Source organism: Oncorhynchus keta, chromosome 34, assembly GCF_023373465.1.
Source record: "Oncorhynchus keta strain PuntledgeMale-10-30-2019 chromosome 34, Oket_V2, whole genome shotgun sequence".
In the NCBI taxonomy this organism is placed as follows: Eukaryota; Metazoa; Chordata; class Actinopteri; order Salmoniformes; family Salmonidae; genus Oncorhynchus; species Oncorhynchus keta.
The window spans coordinates 18,978,488-18,999,124 of NC_068454.1; the positions used below are offsets into that span (position 1 = coordinate 18,978,488).

The 20,637-nt window shown below is 45.8% G+C and overlaps 2 long non-coding RNA genes across 2 annotated transcripts in view; both read left to right on the forward strand.

The window, feature by feature from the left end:
• Positions 1 to 18,298, forward strand: part of LOC127915045 (uncharacterized) — a 35,930-nt gene extending 17,632 nt beyond the window's left edge. The window contains exon 3 of the long non-coding RNA XR_008090016.1: positions 17,836 to 18,298. This is a non-coding gene — a long non-coding RNA (uncharacterized LOC127915045). The remainder of the gene's footprint in view (positions 1 to 17,835) is intronic.
• LOC127915044 (uncharacterized) overlaps positions 1 to 20,637 on the forward strand; it is a 110,168-nt gene that overhangs the window by 78,055 nt on the left and 11,476 nt on the right. The window lies entirely within an intron of this gene.

Here is a 20,637-nt window from a genome sequence, read left to right on the forward strand (position 1 = left end):
TCCAGAGAGGGAGGGACAACAAACAGATCCAGAGAGGAGGGACAACAAACAGATCCAGAGAGGGAGGGACAACAAACAGATCCAGAGAGGGAGGGACAACAAACAGATCCAGAGAGAGAGGGACAACAAACAGATCCAGAGAGGGAGGGACAACAAACAGATCCAGAGAGGGAGGGACAACAAACAGATCCAGAGAGGGAGGGACAACAAACAGATCCAGAGAGGGAGGGACAACAAACAGATCCAGAGAGAGAGGGACAACAAACAGATCCAGACAGGGAGGGACAACAAACAGATCCAGAGAGAGAGAGGGACAACAAACAGATCTAGAGAGGGAGGGACAACAAACAGATCCAGAGAGAGAGGGACAACAAACAGATCCAGAGAGAGAGGGACAACAAACAGATCTAGAGAGGGAGGGACAACAAAACAGATCCAGAGAGAGAGGGACAACAAACAGATCCAGAGAGGGAGGGACAACAAACAGATCTAGAGAGGGAGGGACAACAAACAGATCTAGAGAGGGAGGGACAACAAACAGATCCAGAGAGGGAGGGACAACAAACAGATCCAGAGAGAGAGGGACAACAAACAGATCCAGAGAGAGGGACAACAAACAGATCCAGAGAGAGAGAGACAACAAACAGATCCAGAGAGAGAGGGACAACAAACAGATCCAGAGAGAGAGGGACAACAAACAGATCAGAGAGGAGGGACAACAAAACAGATCCAGAGAGAGAGGACAACAAACAGATCCAGAGAGAGAGGGACAACAAACAGATCCAGAGAGAGAGGGACAACAAACAGATCCAGAGAGGGAGGGACAACAAACAGATCCAGAGAGAGAGGGACAACAAACAGATCCAGAGAGAGAGGGACAACAAACAGATCCAGAGAGGGAGGGACAACAAACAGATCCAGAGAGGGAGGGACAACAAACAGATTCAGAGAGAGGGACAACAAACAGATCCAGAGAGGAGGGACAACAAAACAGATCCAGAGAGAGAGGGACAACAAACAGATCCAGAGAGAGGGACAACAAACAGATCCAGAGAGAGAGGGACAACAAACAGATCCAGAGAGAGAGGGACAACAAACAGATCTAGAGAGAGAGAGACAACAAACAGATCTAGAGAGAGAGAGACAACAAACAGATCCAGAGAGAGAGAGACAACAAACAGATCCAGAGAGAGAGAGACAACAAACAGATCTAGAGAGAGAGGGACAACAAACAGATCCAGAGAGAGAGGACAACAAACAGATCTAGAGAGAGAGAGGACAACAAACAGATCTAGAGAGAGAGGGACAACAAACAGATCCAGAGAGAGAGGGACAACAAACAGATCCAGAGAGAGAGGGACAACAAACAGATCCAGAGAGAGAGAGACAACAAACAGATCCAGAGAGAGGGACAACAAACAGATCCAGAGAGAGAGGGACAACAAACAGATCCAGAGAGAGAGGGACAACAAACAGATCCAGAGAGAGAGGGACAACAAACAGATCCAGAGAGAGAGGGACAACAAACAGATCTAGAGAGGGAGGGACAACAAAACAGATCCAGAGAGAGAGGGACAACAAACAGATCCAGAGAGAGAGGGACAACAAACAGATCCAGAGAGAGAGGGACAACAAACAGATCCAGAGAGGGAGGGACAACAAACAGATCCAGAGAGAGAGGGACAACAAACAGATCCAGAGAGAGAGGGACAACAAACAGATCCAGAGAGAGAGGGACAACAAACAGATCCAGAGAGAGAGGGACAACAAACAGATTCAGAGAGAGAGGGACAACAAACAGATCCAGAGAGAGAGGGACAACAAACAGATCCAGAGAGAGGGACAACAAACAGATCCAGAGAGAGAGGGACAACAAACAGATCCAGAGAGAGAGGGACAACAAACAGATCCAGAGAGAGAGGGACAACAAACAGATCCAGAGAGAGAGAGACAACAAACAGATCCAGAGAGAGAGAGACAACAAACAGATCCAGAGAGAGAGAGACAACAAACAGATCCAGAGAGAGAGAGACAACAAACAGATCCAGAGAGAGAGGGACAACAAACAGATCCAGAGAGAGAGGGACAACAAACAGATCCAGAGAGAGAGAGACAACAAACAGATCCAGAGAGAGAGGGACAACAAACAGATCCAGAGAGAGAGGGACAACAAACAGATCCAGAGAGAGAGACAACAAACAGATCCAGAGAGAGAGAGACAACAAACATATCCAGAGAGAGAGACAACAAACAGATCCAGAGAGAGGGACAACAAACAGATCCAGAGAGAGAGGGACAACAAACAGATCCAGAGAGAGAGGGACAACAAACAGATCCAGAGAGAGAGGGACAACAAACAGATCCAGAGAGAGAGGGACAACAAACAGATCCAGAGAGAGAGGACAACAAACAGATCCAGAGAGAGAGGACAACAAACAGATCCAGAGAGAGGGACAACAAACAGATCCAGAGAGAGAGGGACAACAAACAGATCCAGAGAGAGAGAGACAACAAACAGATCCAGAGAGAGAGGGACAACAAACAGATCCAGAGAGGGAGGGACAACAAACAGATCCAGAGAGAGAGGGACAACAAACAGATCCAGAGAGAGAGGACAACAAACAGATCCAGAGAGAGAGAGACAACAAACAGATCCAGAGAGAGAGGGACAACAAACAGATCCAGAGAGAGAGAGGACAACAAACAGATCCAGAGAGAGAGGACAACAAACAGATCCAGACAGAGAGGGACAACAAACAGATCCAGAGAGAGAGGACAACAAACAGATCCAGAGAGAGAGAGACAACAAACAGATCCAGAGAGAGAGGACAACAAACAGATCCAGAGAGAGAGGGACAACAAACAGATCCAGAGAGAGAGGGACAACAAACAGATCCAGAGAGAGAGGGACAACAAACAGATCCAGAGAGAGGGACAACAAACAGATCCAGAGAGAGGGACAACAAACAGATCCAGAGAGGGAGGGACAACAAACAGATCCAGAGAGAGAGGGACAACAAAACAGATCCAGAGAGAGAGAGACAACAAACAGATCCAGAGAGAGAGAGACAACAAACAGATCCAGAGAGAGAGGACAACAAACAGATCCAGAGAGAGAGGGACAACAAACAGATCCAGAGAGAGAGGGACAACAAACAGATCCAGAGAGAGAGGGACAACAAACAGATCCAGAGAGAGGGACAACAAACAGATCCAGAGAGAGGGACAACAAACAGATCCAGAGAGAGAGGGACAACAAACAGATCTAGAGAGAGAGGGACAACAAACAGATCCAGAGAGAGAGGGACAACAAACAGATCCAGAGAGAGGGAGGGACAACAAACAGATCCAGAGAGAGAGGGACAACAAACAGATCCAGAGAGGAGGGACAACAAACAGATCCAGAGAGAGAGGGACAACAAACAGATCCAGAGAGAGGGACAACAAACAGATCCAGAGAGAGAGAGACAACAAACAGATCCAGAGAGAGAGGGACAACAAACAGATCCAGAGAGGAGGGACAACAAACAGATCCAGAGAGAGAGACAACAAACAGATCCAGAGAGAGAGGGACAACAAACAGATCCAGAGAGGGAGGGACAACAAACAGATCCAGAGAGGAAGGGACAACAAACAGATCCAGAGAGACAACAAACAGAGGGACAACAAACAGATCCAGAGAGAGAGAGACAACAAACAGATCCAGAGAGAGAGGGACAACAAACAGATCCAGAGAGAGAGGGACAACAAACAGATCAGAGAGAGAGGGACAACAAACAGATCTAGAGAGAGAGGGACAACAAACAGATCCAGAGAGAGGGACAACAAACAGATCCAGAGAGAGAGAGGGACAACAAACAGATCCAGAGAGAGAGGGACAACAAACAGATCCAGAGAGAGAGGGACAACAAACAGATCTAGAGAGAGAGAGACAACAAACAGATCCAGAGAGAGAGAGACAACAAACAGATCCAGAGAGAGAGAGACAACAAACAGATCTAGAGAGAGAGAGACAACAAACAGATCCAGAGAGAGAGGGACAACAAACAGATCCAGAGAGAGAGGGACAACAAACAGATCTAGAGAGAGAGAGACAACAAACAGATCTAGAGAGAGAGGGACAACAAACAGATCTAGAGAGAGAGGGACAACAAACAGATCTAGAGAGAGAGGGACAACAAACAGATCTAGAGAGAGAGGGACAACAAACAGATCCAGAGAGAGAGGGACAACAAACAGATCTAGAGAGGGAGGGACAACAAACAGATCTAGAGAGAGAGGGACAACAAACAGATCTAGAGAGGGAGGGACAACAAACAGATCTAGAGAGAGAGAGACAACAAACAGATCTAGAGAGGGAGGGACAACAAACAGATCTAGAGAGAGAGGACAACAAAAACAGATCTAGAGAGAGAGAGACAACAAACAGATCTAGAGAGAGAGGGACAACAAACAGATCTAGAGAGGAGAGAGACAACAAACAGATCTAGAGAGAGAGGACAACAAACAGATCTAGAGAGAGGGACAACAAACAGATCTAGAGAGAGAGGACAACAAACAGATCTAGAGAGAGAGGGACAACAAAACAGATCTAGAGAGAGAGAGGACAACAAACAGATCTAGAGAGAGAGAGACAACAAACAGATCTAGAGAGAGAGGGACAACAAACAGATCCAGAGAGAGGGACAACAAACAGATCCAGAGAGAGAGGGACAACAAACAGATCTAGAGAGAGAGGGACAACAAACAGATCTAGAGAGAGAGGGACAACAAACAGATCTAGAGAGAGAGGGACAACAAACAGATCCAGAGAGAGAGGGACAACAAACAGATCTAGAGAGAGAGAGACAACAAACAGATCCAGAGAGAGAGGGACAACAAACAGATCCAGAGAGAGAGGGACAACAAACAGATCCAGAGAGAGAGGGACAACAAACAGATCCAGAGAGAGAGGGACAACAAACAGATCCAGAGAGAGAGAGGGACAACAAACAGATTCAGAGAGAGAGGGACAACAAACAGATCCAGAGAGAGAGGGACAACAAACAGATCCAGAGAGAGAGGGACAACAAACAGATCCAGAGAGAGAGGGACAACAAACAGATCCAGAGAGAGAGGGACAACAAACAGATTCAGAGAGAGAGGGACAACAAACAGATCTAGAGAGGGAGGGACAACAAAACAGATCCAGAGAGAGAGGGACAACAAACAGATCCAGAGAGAGAGGGACAACAAACAGATCCAGAGAGAGAGGGACAACAAACAGATCCAGAGAGAGAGGGACAACAAACAGATCTAGAGAGAGAGAGACAACAAACAGATCTAGAGAGAGAGAGACAACAAACAGATCCAGAGAGAGAGAGACAACAAACAGATCTAGAGAGAGAGAGACAACAAACAGATCTAGAGAGAGAGGGACAACAAACAGATCCAGAGAGAGAGGGACAACAAACAGATCTAGAGAGAGAGAGACAACAAACAGATCTAGAGAGAGAGGGACAACAAACAGATCTAGAGAGAGAGGGACAACAAACAGATCCAGAGAGAGAGAGACAACAAACAGATCTAGAGAGAGAGAGACAACAAACAGATCCAGAGAGAGAGGGACAACAAACAGATCCAGAGAGAGAGGGACAACAAACAGATCCAGAGAGAGAGGGACAACAAACAGATCCAGAGAGAGAGGGACAACAAACAGATCTAGAGAGAGAGGGACAACAAACAGATCCAGAGAGAGAGGGACAACAAACAGATCCAGAGAGAGAGGGACAACAAACAGATCCAGAGAGAGAGGACAACAAACAGATCCAGAGAGGGAGGGACAACAAACAGATCCAGAGAGAGAGGGACAACAAACAGATCCAGAGAGAGGGACAACAAACAGATCCAGAGAGAGAGGACAACAAACAGATCCAGAGAGGAGGGACAACAAACAGATCCAGAGAGGAGGGACAACAAACAGATCTAGAGAGAGAGGGACAACAAACAGATCCAGAGAGGGACAACAAACAGATCCAGAGAGAGAGGGACAACAAACAGATCCAGAGAGAGAGGGACAACAAACAGATCCAGAGAGAGAGGGACAACAAACAGATCTAGAGAGGAGGGACAACAAAACAGATCCAGAGAGAGAGAGGACAACAAACAGATCCAGAGAGAGAGGGACAACAAACAGATCCAGAGAGAGAGGGACAACAAACAGATCCAGAGAGAGAGGGACAACAAACAGATCCAGAGAGAGAGGGACAACAAACAGATCCAGAGAGAGAGGGACAACAAACAGATCCAGAGAGAGAGGGACAACAAACAGATCCAGAGAGAGAGGGACAACAAACAGATCCAGAGAGGGAGGGACAACAAACAGATTCAGAGAGAGAGGGACAACAAACAGATCTAGAGAGGGAGGGACAACAAAACAGATCCAGAGAGAGAGGGACAACAAACAGATCCAGAGAGAGAGGGACAACAAACAGATCCAGAGAGAGAGGGACAACAAACAGATCCAGAGAGAGAGGGACAACAAACAGATCTAGAGAGAGAGAGACAACAAACAGATCTAGAGAGAGAGAGACAACAAACAGATCCAGAGAGAGAGAGACAACAAACAGATCTAGAGAGAGAGAGACAACAAACAGATCTAGAGAGAGAGGGACAACAAACAGATCCAGAGAGAGAGGGACAACAAACAGATCTAGAGAGAGAGAGACAACAAACAGATCTAGAGAGAGGGACAACAAACAGATCTAGAGAGAGAGGGACAACAAACAGATCCAGAGAGAGAGAGACAACAAACAGATCTAGAGAGAGAGAGACAACAAACAGATCCAGAGAGAGAGGGACAACAAACAGATCCAGAGAGAGAGGGACAACAAACAGATCCAGAGAGAGAGGGACAACAAACAGATCCAGAGAGAGAGGGACAACAAACAGATCCAGACAGGGAGGGACAACAAACAGATCCAGAGAGAGAGGGACAACAAACAGATCCAGAGAGAGAGAGACAACAAACAGATCCAGAGAGAGAGGGACAACAAAGAGATCCAGAGAGAGAGGGACAACAAACCGATCCAGAGAGAGAGAGACAACAAACAGATCCAGAGAGAGAGGGACAACAAACAGATCCAGACAGGGAGGGACAACAAACAGATTCAGAGAGAGAGGGACAACAAACAGATCCAGAGAGAGAGAAGGATAACAAACAGATCCAGAGAGAGAGGGACAACAAACAGATCCAGGGAGGGACAACAAACAGATCCAGAGAGAGGGACAACAAACAGATCTAGAGAGAGAGGACAACAAACAGATCCAGAGAGAGAGGGACAACAAACAGATCCAGAGAGAGAGGGACAACAAACAGATCCAGAGAGGGAGGGACAACAAACAGATCCAGAGAGAGAGGGACAACAAACAGATCCAGAGAGAGAAGGACAACAAACAGATTCAGAGAGAGAGGGACAACAAACAGATCCAGAGAGGGAGGGACAACAAACAGATCCAGAGAGAGAGGGACAACAAACAGATCCAGAGAGAGAAGGATAACAAACAGATTCAGAGAGAGAGGGACAACAAACAGATCCAGAGAGGGAGGGACAACAAACAGATCAGAGAGAGAGGGACAACAAACAGATCCAGAGAGGAGGGACAACAAACAGATCCAGAGAGGGAGGGACAACAAACAGATCTAGAGAGAGAGGGACAACAAACAGATCCAGAGAGAAGGATAACAAACAGATTCAGAGAGAGAGGGACAACAAACAGATCTCAGAGAGAGAGAGGGACAACAAACAGATCCAGCGGGAGAGGGACAACAAACAGATCCAGAGAGAGAGGGACAACAAACAGATCCAGAGAGGAGGGACAACAAACAGATCTAGAGAGAGAGGGACAACAAACAGATCCAGAGAGAGAAGGATAACAAACAGATTCAGAGAGAGAGGGACAACAAACAGATCCAGAGAGAGAGGGACAACAAACAGATCCAGAGAGAGGGACAACAAACAGATCCAGAGAGAGAGGGACAACAAACAGATCCAGAGAGAGAGGGACAACAAACAGATCCAGAGAGGAGAGGACAACAAACAGATCCAGAGAGAGAGGGACAACAAACAGATCCAGAAGGATAACAAACAGATTCAGAGAGAGAGGGACAACAAACAGATCCAGAGAGAGAGGGACAACAAACAGATCCAGAGAGAGAGGGACAACAAACAGATCCAGAGAGAGAGGAACAACAAACAGATCCAGAGAGAGAGGGACAACAAACAGATCCAGAGAGGGAGGGACAACAAACAGATCCAGAGAGGGAGGGACAACAAACAGATCCAGAGAGGGGGGGACAACAAACAGATCCAGAGAGGGAGGGACAACAAACAGATCCAGAGAGAGAGGGACAACAAACAGATCCAGAGAGAGAGGGACAACAAACAGATCCAGAGAGGAGGGACAACAAACAGATCCAGAGAGAGACGGACAACAAACAGATCCAGAGAGGAGGGACAACAAACAGATCCAGAGAGAGAGGGACAACAAACAGATCCAGAGAGAGAGGGACAACAAACAGATCCAGAGAGAGAGGGACAACAAACAGATCCAGAGAGGGAGGGACAACAAACAGATCCAGAGAGGGAGGGACAACAAACAGATCCAGAGAGGGAGGGACAACAAACAGATCCAGAGAGGGAGGGACAACAAACAGATCTAGAGAGAGAGGGACAACAAACAGATCCAGAGAGGGAGGGACAACAAACAGATCCAGAGAGGGAGGGACAACAAACAGATCCAGAGAGAGAGGGACAACAAACAGATCCAGAGAGAGAGAGACAACAAACAGATTCAGAGAGAGAGGGACAACAAACAGATTCAGAGAGAGAGGGACAACAAACAGATTCAGAGAGAGAGGGACAACAAACAGATCCAGAGAGAGAAGGATAACAAACAGATTCAGAGAGAGAGGGACAACAAACAGATCCAGAGAGAGAGGGACAACAAACAGATCCAGAGAGAGAAGGATAACAAACAGATTCAGAGAGAGAGGGACAACAAACAGATCCAGAGAGGGAGGGACAACAAACAGATCCAGAGAGAGAGGGACAACAAACAGATCCAGAGAGAGAAGGATAACAAACAGATTCAGAGAGAGAGGGACAACAAACAGATCCAGAGAGGGAGGGACAACAAACAGATCTAGAGAGAGAGGGACAACAAACAGATCCAGAGAGGGAGGGACAACAAACAGATCCAGAGAGGGAGGGACAACAAACAGATCTAGAGAGAGAGGGACAACAAACAGATCCAGAGAGAGAAGGATAACAAACAGATTCAGAGAGAGAGGGACAACAAACAGATCTAGAGAGAGAGGGACAACAAACAGATCCAGGGGAGAGGGACAACAAACAGATCCAGAGAGAGAGGGACAACAAACAGATCCAGAGAGGGAGGGACAACAAACAGATCTAGAGAGAGAGGGACAACAAACAGATCCAGAGAGAGAAGGATAACAAACAGATTCAGAGAGAGAGGGACAACAAACAGATCCAGAGAGAGAGGGACAACAAACAGATCCAGAGAGAGAGGGACAACAAACAGATCCAGAGAGAGAGGGACAACAAACAGATCCAGAGAGAGAGGGACAACAAACAGATCCAGAGAGGGAGGGACAACAAACAGATCCAGAGAGAGAGGGACAACAAACAGATCCAGAGAGAGAAGGATAACAAACAGATTCAGAGAGAGAGGGACAACAAACAGATCCAGAGAGAGAGGGACAACAAACAGATCCAGAGAGAGAGGGACAACAAACAGATCCAGAGAGAGAGGGACAACAAACAGATCCAGAGAGAGAGGGACAACAAACAGATCCAGAGAGGGAGGGACAACAAACAGATCCAGAGAGAGAGGGACAACAAACAGATCCAGAGAGGGAGGGACAACAAACAGATCCAGAGAGGGAGGGACAACAAACAGATCCAGAGAGAGAGGGACAACAAACAGATCCAGAGAGAGAGGGACAACAAACAGATCCAGAGAGGGAGGGACAACAAACAGATCCAGAGAGAGACGGACAACAAACAGATCCAGAGAGGGAGGGACAACAAACAGATCCAGAGAGAGAGGGACAACAAACAGATCCAGAGAGAGAGGGACAACAAACAGATCCAGAGAGAGAGGGACAACAAACAGATCCAGAGAGGGAGGGACAACAAACAGATCCAGAGAGGGAGGGACAACAAACAGATCCAGAGAGGGAGGGACAACAAACAGATCCAGAGAGAGAGGGACAACAAACAGATCTAGAGAGAGAGGGACAACAAACAGATCCAGAGAGGGAGGGACAACAAACAGATCCAGAGAGGGAGGGACAACAAACAGATCCAGAGAGAGAGGGACAACAAACAGATCCAGAGAGAGAGAGACAACAAACAGATTCAGAGAGAGAGGGACAACAAACAGATTCAGAGAGAGAGGGACAACAAACAGATTCAGAGAGAGAGGGACAACAAACAGATCCAGAGAGAGAGGGACAACAAACAGATCCAGAGAGAGAGGGACAACAAACAGATTCAGAGAGAGAGGGACAACAAACAGATCCAGAGAGGGAGGGACAACAAACAGATCCAGAGAGAGAGGGACAACAAACAGATCTAGAGAGAGAGAGACAACAAACAGATCCAGAGAGAGAGGGACAACAAACAGATCCAGAGAGAGAGGGACAACAAACAGATCCAGAGAGAGAGGGACAACAAACAGATCCAGAGAGAGAGGGACAACAAACAGATCCAGAGAGGGAGGGACAACAAACAGATCCAGAGAGAGAGGGACAACAAACAGATTCAGAGAGAGAGGGACAACAAACAGATTCAGAGAGAGAGGGACAACAAACAGATTCAGAGAGAGAGGGACAACAAACAGATCTAGAGAGAGAGGGACAACAAACAGATCTAGAGAGGGAGGGACAACAAAACAGATCCAGAGAGAGAGGGACAACAAACAGATCCAGAGAGAGAGAGACAACAAACAGATCTAGAGAGGGAGGGACAACAAAACAGATCCAGAGAGAGAGGGACAACAAACAGATCCAGAGAGAGAGGGACAACAAACAGATCCAGAGAGAGAGGGACAACAAACAGATCTAGAGAGGGAGGGACAACAAAACAGATCCAGAGAGAGAGGGACAACAAACAGATCCAGAGAGAGAGAGACAACAAACAGATCTAGAGAGGGAGGGACAACAAAACAGATCCAGAGAGAGAGGGACAACAAACAGATCCAGAGAGAGAGAGACAACAAACAGATCTAGAGAGGGAGGGACAACAAAACAGATCCAGAGAGAGAGGGACAACAAACAGATCCAGAGAGAGAGGGACAACAAACAGATCCAGAGAGAGAATAAGACGTAACAGATAATTGTATGTATGGGGTACAGCAATGAGGTAGTCTTTCAAATATCATGTTAACCACTTATTGCACTCACAGTGAGTCCATGCAACTTATGTGACTTGTTGTAATTGTGCTGCTGCAATAGTGCTATGCATCTTCCTGAAGCCCGATTGGTAAATTGATAAAATAGAGTTAGTATACAGTCGTGGCCAAACGTTTTGAGAATGACACAGATATACATTTTCACAAAGTCTGCTGCCTTAGTTTGTATGATGGCAATTTGCATATACTCCAGAATGTTATGAAGAGTGATCAGATGAATTGCAATTAATTGCAAAGTCCTTCTTGGCCATGCAAATGAAATGAATCCCCAAAAAAACATTTCCACTGCATTTAAGCCCTGCCACAAAAGGACCAGCTAACATCATGTCAGTGATTCTCTCGTTAACACGTGTGAGTATTGACAAGGACAAGGCTGGAGATCACTCTGTCATGCTGATTGACCTGCAAATGGTACAGGGATTTGGACTGCTGAGGACTCGGGTAAAGTCATTTTCTCTGATGAATCCCCTTTCCGATTGTTTGGGGCATCTGGAAAAAAGCTTGTCCGGATAAAACAAGGTGAGCGCTGCCATCAGTCCTGTGTCATGCCAACAGTAAAGCATCCTGAGACCATTCATGTGTGGGGTTGCTTCTCAGCCAAGGGAGTGGTTTCACTCACAATTTTGCTTAAGAACACAGCCATGAATAAAGAATGGTACCAACACATCCTCTGAGAGCAACTTCTCCCAACCATGACGTACAATGCCTTTTCCAACTTGATGGAGCACCTGCCATAAGGCAAAAGTGATAACTAAGTGGCTCGGGGAAAAAAACATTGATATTTTGGTTCCATGGCCAGGAAACTCCCCAGACCTGAACCTTTTTGGGATAGGGGACAGCATTTTCACATTTGGATGAATAGCGTGCCCAGAGTGAACTGCCTCCTACTCTGTCCCCGGTACTAATATATGCATATTATTAGTAGTATTGGATAGGAAACACGCTGACGTTTCTAAAACTGTTTGAATGATGTCTGTGAGTATAATAGAACTCATATGGCAGGCGAAAACCTGAGAAAAATCCAACCAGGAAGTGGGACATCTGAGTTTTGTAGTTTTTCAAAGCTTGGCCTACCAAATATACATTGAGAGATGGATAAAGTTGCACTTCCTACTGCTTCCACTAGATGTCAACCGTCTTTAGAAACTTGAATAAGGATTCTACTCTAAAGGCGGGGATCATAAGACCTCTTTGAGTCAGTAGTCTGGCAGAGAGTCTTGGTCTCATGACGCGCGCTCCCGACAGAGTTACCTCTCGTTCCAGTGCTTTTCTGAAGACAAAGGAATTCTCCGGTTGGAACATTATTGATGTTTTATGTTAAAAACATCCTAAAGATTGATTCCATACATCGTTTGACATGTTTCTAAAGGACTGTAATGGAACTTTTCGAGTTTTTGTCTGGATGAAGTGCCTGCGCCTCATGAAGATGGATTACTGGGCTGAACACGCAAACAACAAGTGGCTATTTGGACATACAGTGGGGCAAAAAAGTATTTAGTCAGCCACCAATTGTGCAAGTTCTCCCACTTAAAAAGATGAGAGGGGCCTGTAATGTTCATCATAGGTACACCAAGTATGACAGACAAAATGAGAGAAAAAAAATCGAGAAAATCACATTGTAGGATTTTTAATGAATTTATTTGCAAATGATGGTGGAAAATAAGTATTTGGTCAATAACAAAAGTTTATCTCAATACTTTGTTATATACCCTTTGTTGGCAATGACAGAGGTCAAACGTTTTCTGCAAGTCTTCACAAGGTTTTCACACACTGTTGCTGGTATTTTGGCCCATTCCTCCATGCAGATCTCCACTAGAGCAGTGATGTTTTGGGGCTGTTGCTGGGCAACAGGGACTTTCAACTCCCTCCAAAGATTTTCTATGGGGTTGAGATCTGGAGACTGGCTAGGCCACTCCAGGACCTTGAAATGCTTCTTACGAAGCCACTCCTTCATTGCCCGGGCGGTGTGTTTGGGATCATTGTCATGCTTAAAGACCCAGCCACGTTTCATCTTCAATGCCCTTGCTGATGGAAGGTTTTCACTCAAAATCTCATGATACATGGCCCCATTCATTTTTCCATTACACGGATCAGTCGTCCTGGTCCCTTTGCAGAAAAACAGCCCCAAAGCGTGATGTTTCCACCCCCATGCTTCACAGTAGGTATTGTGTACTTTGGATGCAACTCAGCATTCTTTGTCCTCCAAACACGACGAGTTGAGTTTTTACCAAAAAGTTATATTTTGGTTTCATCTGACCATATGACATTCTCCCAATCTTCTTCTGGATCATCCAAATGCTCTCTAGCAAACTTCAGACGGGCCTGGACATGTCCTGGTAACAGACATCTCAACATCAACTGTTCAGAGGAGACTGCGTGAATCAGGCCTTCATGGCCTAATTGCTGCAAAGAAACCACTACCAAAGGACACCAATAAGAAGAAGAGACTTGCTTGGGCCAAGAAACACAAGCAATGGACATTAAACCATTGGAAATCTGTCCTTTGGTCTGATAAATCCAAATTTTAGATTTTTGGTTCCAAACGCTGTGTCTTTGTGAGATGCAGAGTAGGTGAGCGGATGATCTCTGCATGTGTGGTTCCTACCGTGAAGCATGGAGGAGGAGGTGTGATGGTGTGGGGGTGCTTTGCTGGTGACACTGTCAGTGATTTATTTAGTATTCAAGGCAAACTTAACCAGCATGGCTACCACATCATTCTGCAGAGATACGCCACCCCATCTAGATGACACTTATTGGGACTATCTTTCGTTTTTCAACAGGAAAATAACCCAACACACCTCCAGGCTGTGTAAGGGCTATTTGTCCAAGCAGGAGAGTTATGGAGTGCTGCATCAGATGACCTCGCCTCCACGATTCCCCAACCTCAACCCAATTGAGATGGTTTGGGATGAGTTGGACAACAGAGTAAAGGAAAAGCAGCAAAGTGCTCAGCATATGTGGAACTCCTTCAAGACCGTTGGAAAAGTATTCCAGGTGAAGCTGTTTGAGAGAATGCCAAGAGTGTGCAATGTAATGTTCCTGAAATGACAATTTACATTGAACTTTTACATGTAATTGGCCTTTAATGTGAAATGGGTTGGTAAAGGTGTCCGTAGGTCTCCATTGGTATGGTGTGGTATTTGATTAGACTGGGGTCAACTGAAACCAAGGCTATCTTTATGTCCAACAATGCAACAAGGAGGTGATTTATGAAAATTGCCTAGCAACTGATGCTGATAAAAAAGGAGATAGATTAAACAGAAAGACGACGGTGTTGGGTGAGAGAGTGAGGGGAGGTGCTGGGTGAGAGAATGTACAGCATTTCTATTTCAGGCATTGACTAACTGATAACAACAGTGCTGAGGTGATGGAAATATATGGACGTCATTTGTACCAGAGCATGAGAGACAGATACACCTCTGTACTATATAGTCAGAAGGTGGTGCTTAGGGGTTGTTGCTTTGCTTGTTTACAGCATAGCAACAAACCCATGGTTTAAAATCTAGGTATTATGCTTTTATCTAGGAATTAAATGCAATGTATCTCAGATATATCTCTTTCTAAATGGCATTGGCACCTTTGCTTTATTTTTCTATTCAGAGGACTATTCAAAGAATGTATCCAAGGCCGAAATAAAATAACATCTAAATAAAATGTAATGTTATTCATCACATGCTTCGTAAACAACAGGTGTGGATTAACAGTGAAATGTTACTGACAGGTCCTGAGTACAAGGTGATCCAGGAAACTTCGGAATCCTGGGGAATCGCGGGACTCTTGCTAGTCCACCAGGGGGCAATGTTACTTGTGTGGAGTGTGCTGATGACGTCGCCCCACTGTATGCGCTTCGGTAGCCTGATTACATCCAGACTGATGACATGTTCAAAACTGCAGTCATAACATGGTGGTACCAAACCTAAGTGCAGTAAATTAGCTGTCACGTCTACTCCTTTTCCCTCCCTCTGGCGCTCAACGTCACCAGTCTACTAACCACTGGCCCTGGCAACTAGATTACGCACACCTGTTCCCCATCATTACGCACACCTGGTCATCATTTTTTCTTTGATTACTCCCTCTTTATTTCTCCCTCAGTTGTCATGAGGGAGCATTGTTTTCTCTCACGTTCAGTACACGTCTCATGTTTGTTAATTTGTATTGTTTCATTAATAAACTCACCTTCTGCACTTGCTTCCTGACTCCCAGCATGTATGTTACAGAATACTATCTCGCAATATGGAAGCAGCAGAAGATAAAACCATCTTCCAGACCATCAACAAACAGGGTCATGTACATGTACTTCACCAACACCACGACCAGCTAGCGCAGCTGGGTACTGCATGGAGGAGGTCCTCCGTTTTCTCTACTGCCTCGACACCACCAGCGAGGCTCTCCATACTCCTATCAGAGGGCCTCCTACCACGGGTCTTCACAGTGAGCCAGTCCCCCAGCCTACTCAGTTGTCATTCGGTAGTATTGTTTTCTCTCACGTTCAGTATGCTTCTCATGTTTGTTCATTTATATCGTTTCATTATTAAACTCACCTTTTGCATATTCTTCCTGACTCCCGGTGTATATGTTACATTAACTTGGTTTTTACTTGGACTTTGTAGTTACTGCAAATTCCAAGCTACGTTTTCTTTGAAACGGAACATAATTAAACTCGGACACAATATAAAACAGATACTACAAAGCCTGATTTCAGTCTTTAACTCAATTTGACCAAAAGTGTAGTTGCTGCATTTTGGGCAGAAAAGTTCCCTAATGGTAGAGCACTGGCATATATATATATATATATATAGTGACAGACCAGGGGGTTTGGTCAAGACGTTTACACAGATCAGACACGCTGTATCCTGTCAGGCACAAAACTCCCTCCTCATCCCTGCAACCATCCCCAACTATACGGGAGTCCTTTCTTCCTCCCACTCTCCCCTGTGTGCTGCCCTTCTGGCAGCTTTGTGGGCCTTGCACAGCTGGTGAGCAATCAGCCCCAATTAGTCCTGGCAGGAGAGCCCATCGAGACCTGTCACGTCCAGTAGATGGAGCCATCGCCTGGTGATGTATACTCTGTCTGTCACCAGGCCTCTACGAGGGTCCCCCTGGTGGCTGACCTGCTGTACTCCACAATATATATACACACACACCACTATATACAGCATCCCTTAACAGTATAATCAATGGGCTGTCAATGTTTTTCAGTGGAACTACTGAAGATGAAAAACAGCTTTTGTGATGTGTGTGTGAAACGTAATACCTCAATACCTCAGCTAAAACAGCTAAAACCTGTTAAAACTGGATTTGCCCAAACCTACAATACAGTAAATGTATAGCTACTAATGATGTATATTGCAATTGGCCAGATAGAGAACATGAAAGGGTTTATTTAAAGTACGTTGGTCATGTGACATGAGCATTTGAATAAGTTTCACATGACGGTGCGTGTGTGTTTGGTAGTTTTATCATGTATAATTCCACATTTATAATTAATGACTTGTTCATGTTTTCTGTTCTCTGTTGGTTTGTTTTCTGGTCATAGTTCCTCATGTGGGGAGTGTAACAGTCAATGCTCCTCCTGTTTTTGGGGAGAATGAGATTGTATTTGCAACCTGTGTGGATGCTGGTGCTGTGTGTATAATTGTAACCTGTTGCCTGCCTAAGTTTGTGCGGGGTTAGTAATTTATTGTGAGGTGCTCAGTTAGGTATTACTGTTTACTGACGTCTTCCGGCACTACGGGGTGCCTGAGGACATAGTTTCTGATCGGGGTCCCTAGTTCACGTCCAGGCTGTGGAAGGCATTCATGGAACGTTTGGAGGTATCGGTCAGCCTTACCTCGGGTTTTCACCCCAAGAGTTACGGGCAGGTGGAGAGAGTGAACCAGGATGTGGGTAGGTTTCTGCGGTCGTATCGCCAGGACCGGCCAGGGGAGTGGGCGAAGTATATCCCTGGGCAGAGAAACCCAGAACTCACTCCGCCACTCCTCTACGAACCTATCGCCCTTCCAGTGCATGTTGGGCTATCAGCCGGTTCTGGTACCATGGCATCAGAGCCAGACCGAGGCTCCTGTGGTGGACGATTGGGTGAGGCGCTCAAGGGAGACCTGGGATGCCGCCCACGGGTACCTTAAATTGGGCCGAGGGGCGGCAGAAGGCAAGTGCTGACCGCCACCGCAGCGAGGCCCCGGTGTTCCGGGTCTGGCTCTCGACCCGAAACCTGCCCCTACGCCTGCCCTGCCGGAAGCTGGGTGCGCGGTTTGTGGGGCCGTTTAAAGTCCTGAGGATAATAAACGAGGTGTTTCATAGGTTACAGCTTCCCCCTTATTACCGTATGAACCCCTTGTTTCATGTGTCTCTCCTCAGGCCGGTGGTGGCTGGTCCGCTTCAAGAAGCTGAGGTGCGGGAGGTCCCTCCGCCCCCCTGGACATCGAATGCAGTTCGGTCCATACTGGACTTGAGGCGTCGGGTGGGGGGTCTTCAGTAACTCGTGGATTGGGAGGGGTACGGTCCGGAGGAGAGATGCTGGGTGCCGGTGGAGGACGTATTGGACCCACCTATGCTGAGGGAGTTTCACCTCCTCCATCCGGATCGCCCTGCGCCTCGTCCTCGGGGTCATCCTCGAGGCCTGCGTTGGCATCAGGGGGGGGTACTGTCACGACTTCTACCGAAGGTAGCTCCTGTCCCTGTTCGGGCGGCGCTCGGCATCGCCGGTCTACTAGCCATCACCGATCCCTTTTTCCTTTTCTGTTTGTTTTGTCTTTGGTTCTTTTTCACACCTGGTTTCATTTGCATTCATTTCTGTGTGTATAATTGTAACCTGTTGCCTGCCTAAGTTTGTGCGGGATTATTTATTATTGTGAGGTGCTCGATTAGGTATTACCGTTATTTGTTTTCAAGGGTTCTGAAGTATATGAGTGTCGGAACTTTGTTTGCGTTTGTACGGATTTTCTGTTGTCGAGGGCGTTGTACCTTTTGATTGTGCCATTCCTGTGTTGGTGGACTTTCTTGTTAAAACACGCTTCTCAGACATCCTTGCTCTCCTGCGCCTGACTCCTACACCTACCACCTAGATGCACGCTATAAAAACTGAACATAACACGACAATGTATACTGAGATTTTTTAAATATAAATATGAACTTTATCTAACAAAACATACATGTATTGTGTAACATGAAGTCCTATGAGTGTCACCTGATGAAGATCATCAAAGGTTAGTGATTAATTTTATCTCTATTTGTGCTTTTTGTGACTCCTCTCTTTGGCTGGAAAAATGGCTGTTTTTCTGTGACTTGGCTCTGACCTAACATAAATGTTTGTGGTGCGTTTGCAGTAAAGCCTATTTTAAATCGGACACTGTGGTGGGATTAACAATAATTGTATCTTTAAAATGGTGTGAAATAGTTGTATGTTTGAGGAATTTTAATTATGGGATGTCTGTTGTTTGGAATTTGGCGCCCTGCACTTTCACTGGCTGTTGTCATATCGATCCCACTTAGCGGGATCTCAGCCCTACGAAGTTTTTAACCCTATCACTGATTAACCCTATATTATTTGTTGTTTTAGCCTAGTATTAGTGTAGTATTGCATTTGTGGTCACCAGTAGTTACTGTAGGTAGTTAGTAGTTAGAATGCAGGTGTTTTCACCACATTAGTAGTTAGAATTCAGGTGTTTTCACTACATGAATAGTTAGAATGCAATTCTTTTCAGTACATTAGTAGTTAGAATGTAGGTATTTTCACTAACATAGTACTCAAGACCTTGCTTTGATTAGTGCACAGTGAATTCACCGAGTTAGTAGTTACAATGCAGGTCAAGTTACAATGCAGGTATTTTCAGTAAGTTAGTCGTTAGAATGCAGGTTAGAAATAGACTGTGTCATGTAAGTTTACTCAAGGCCTTGCTTTGGTTAGTGCACTGTAACATCTTTGTATTTCAGCCTTGGAACTACATGTAGGATCACACTGTTGCCTGTGGAGTCTTTGTGGCTCTGCTTGGTCTGTTTGATGTTATGGGAGCCACTTCTGTGGACCACATGGGGGTTCACGGCAGTCGGTCTCAACTTCCTCCCAACCCCCTCCCCCAAAACACGTTATGTTGAAACATGCTTAAAGATGAACTTAGTCTGCACACCTGCCTTTTTCTTATCAACAAGGTGTGTGGGCTTAGTAGTGGTGGTTGGGTGGTATGTGTGTACAGTACTAGTCTACATTTCTTTGTGTTGGTTTTATTCACACACTGATTGGTTGGATGCTAATTAAACCTATACTGTAGTGAGTGAGGCATGCATTTCATTCTCTTGTGAAATTAAATATAATTCAATATGTGTAGTGACCAGTAGCTGTTAGATATCTCTATGGGAATTCAGGGGAAACCCCAGTTTGGCATTTCAATTCATCCCAAAGGTTTTCGATGGGGTTGAGGACAAGGCTCTGTGCAGGCCAGTCAAGTTCTTCCACACTGATCTCAACAAACCATTTCTGCATGGACCTTGCTTTGTGCACGGGGGGCATTGTCATGCTGAAACAAGAGCGAGCCTTCCCCAAACTATTGCCACAAAGTTGGAAGCATAGAATTGTCTAGGATGTCATTATATGCTCTACCATTAAGATTTCCCTTCACACAAACTAAGGGGCCTAGCCCGAACCATGAAAAACAGCCCCAGACCATTATTCCTCTTCCACCAAACTTTACAGTTGGCACTATGCATTGGGGTAGGTAGCATTCTCCTGACATCCTCCAAACCAAGATTTGTCTGTCGTACTGCCAGATGGTGAAGCGTGATTCATCACTCCAGAGAACGTGTTTCCACTGCTCCACTGCCCAATGGCGGCAAGCTTTACACCACTCCAGCCGACACTTGGTATTGCTCATGGTGATTTGTGTGCGGCTGCTCGGCCATGGAAACCTATTTCATGAAACTCCCGACAAAAAGTTATTTTGCTGACGTTGCTTCCAGAGGCAGTTTGGAAGTCTGTATAAAATTGTTTCAAACGTGGACAGGCAATTTTTACACACTACGCAGTCCTGTGAGTTTGTGTTGTTTGCACTTGTTTGTTTGCACTTCACAATAACAGCACTTACAGTTGACGGCAGCTCTTGCAGGGAAGAAATTTGATGAACTGAATTGTTGGAACCTATGACGGTGACAGTGCCACATTGAAAG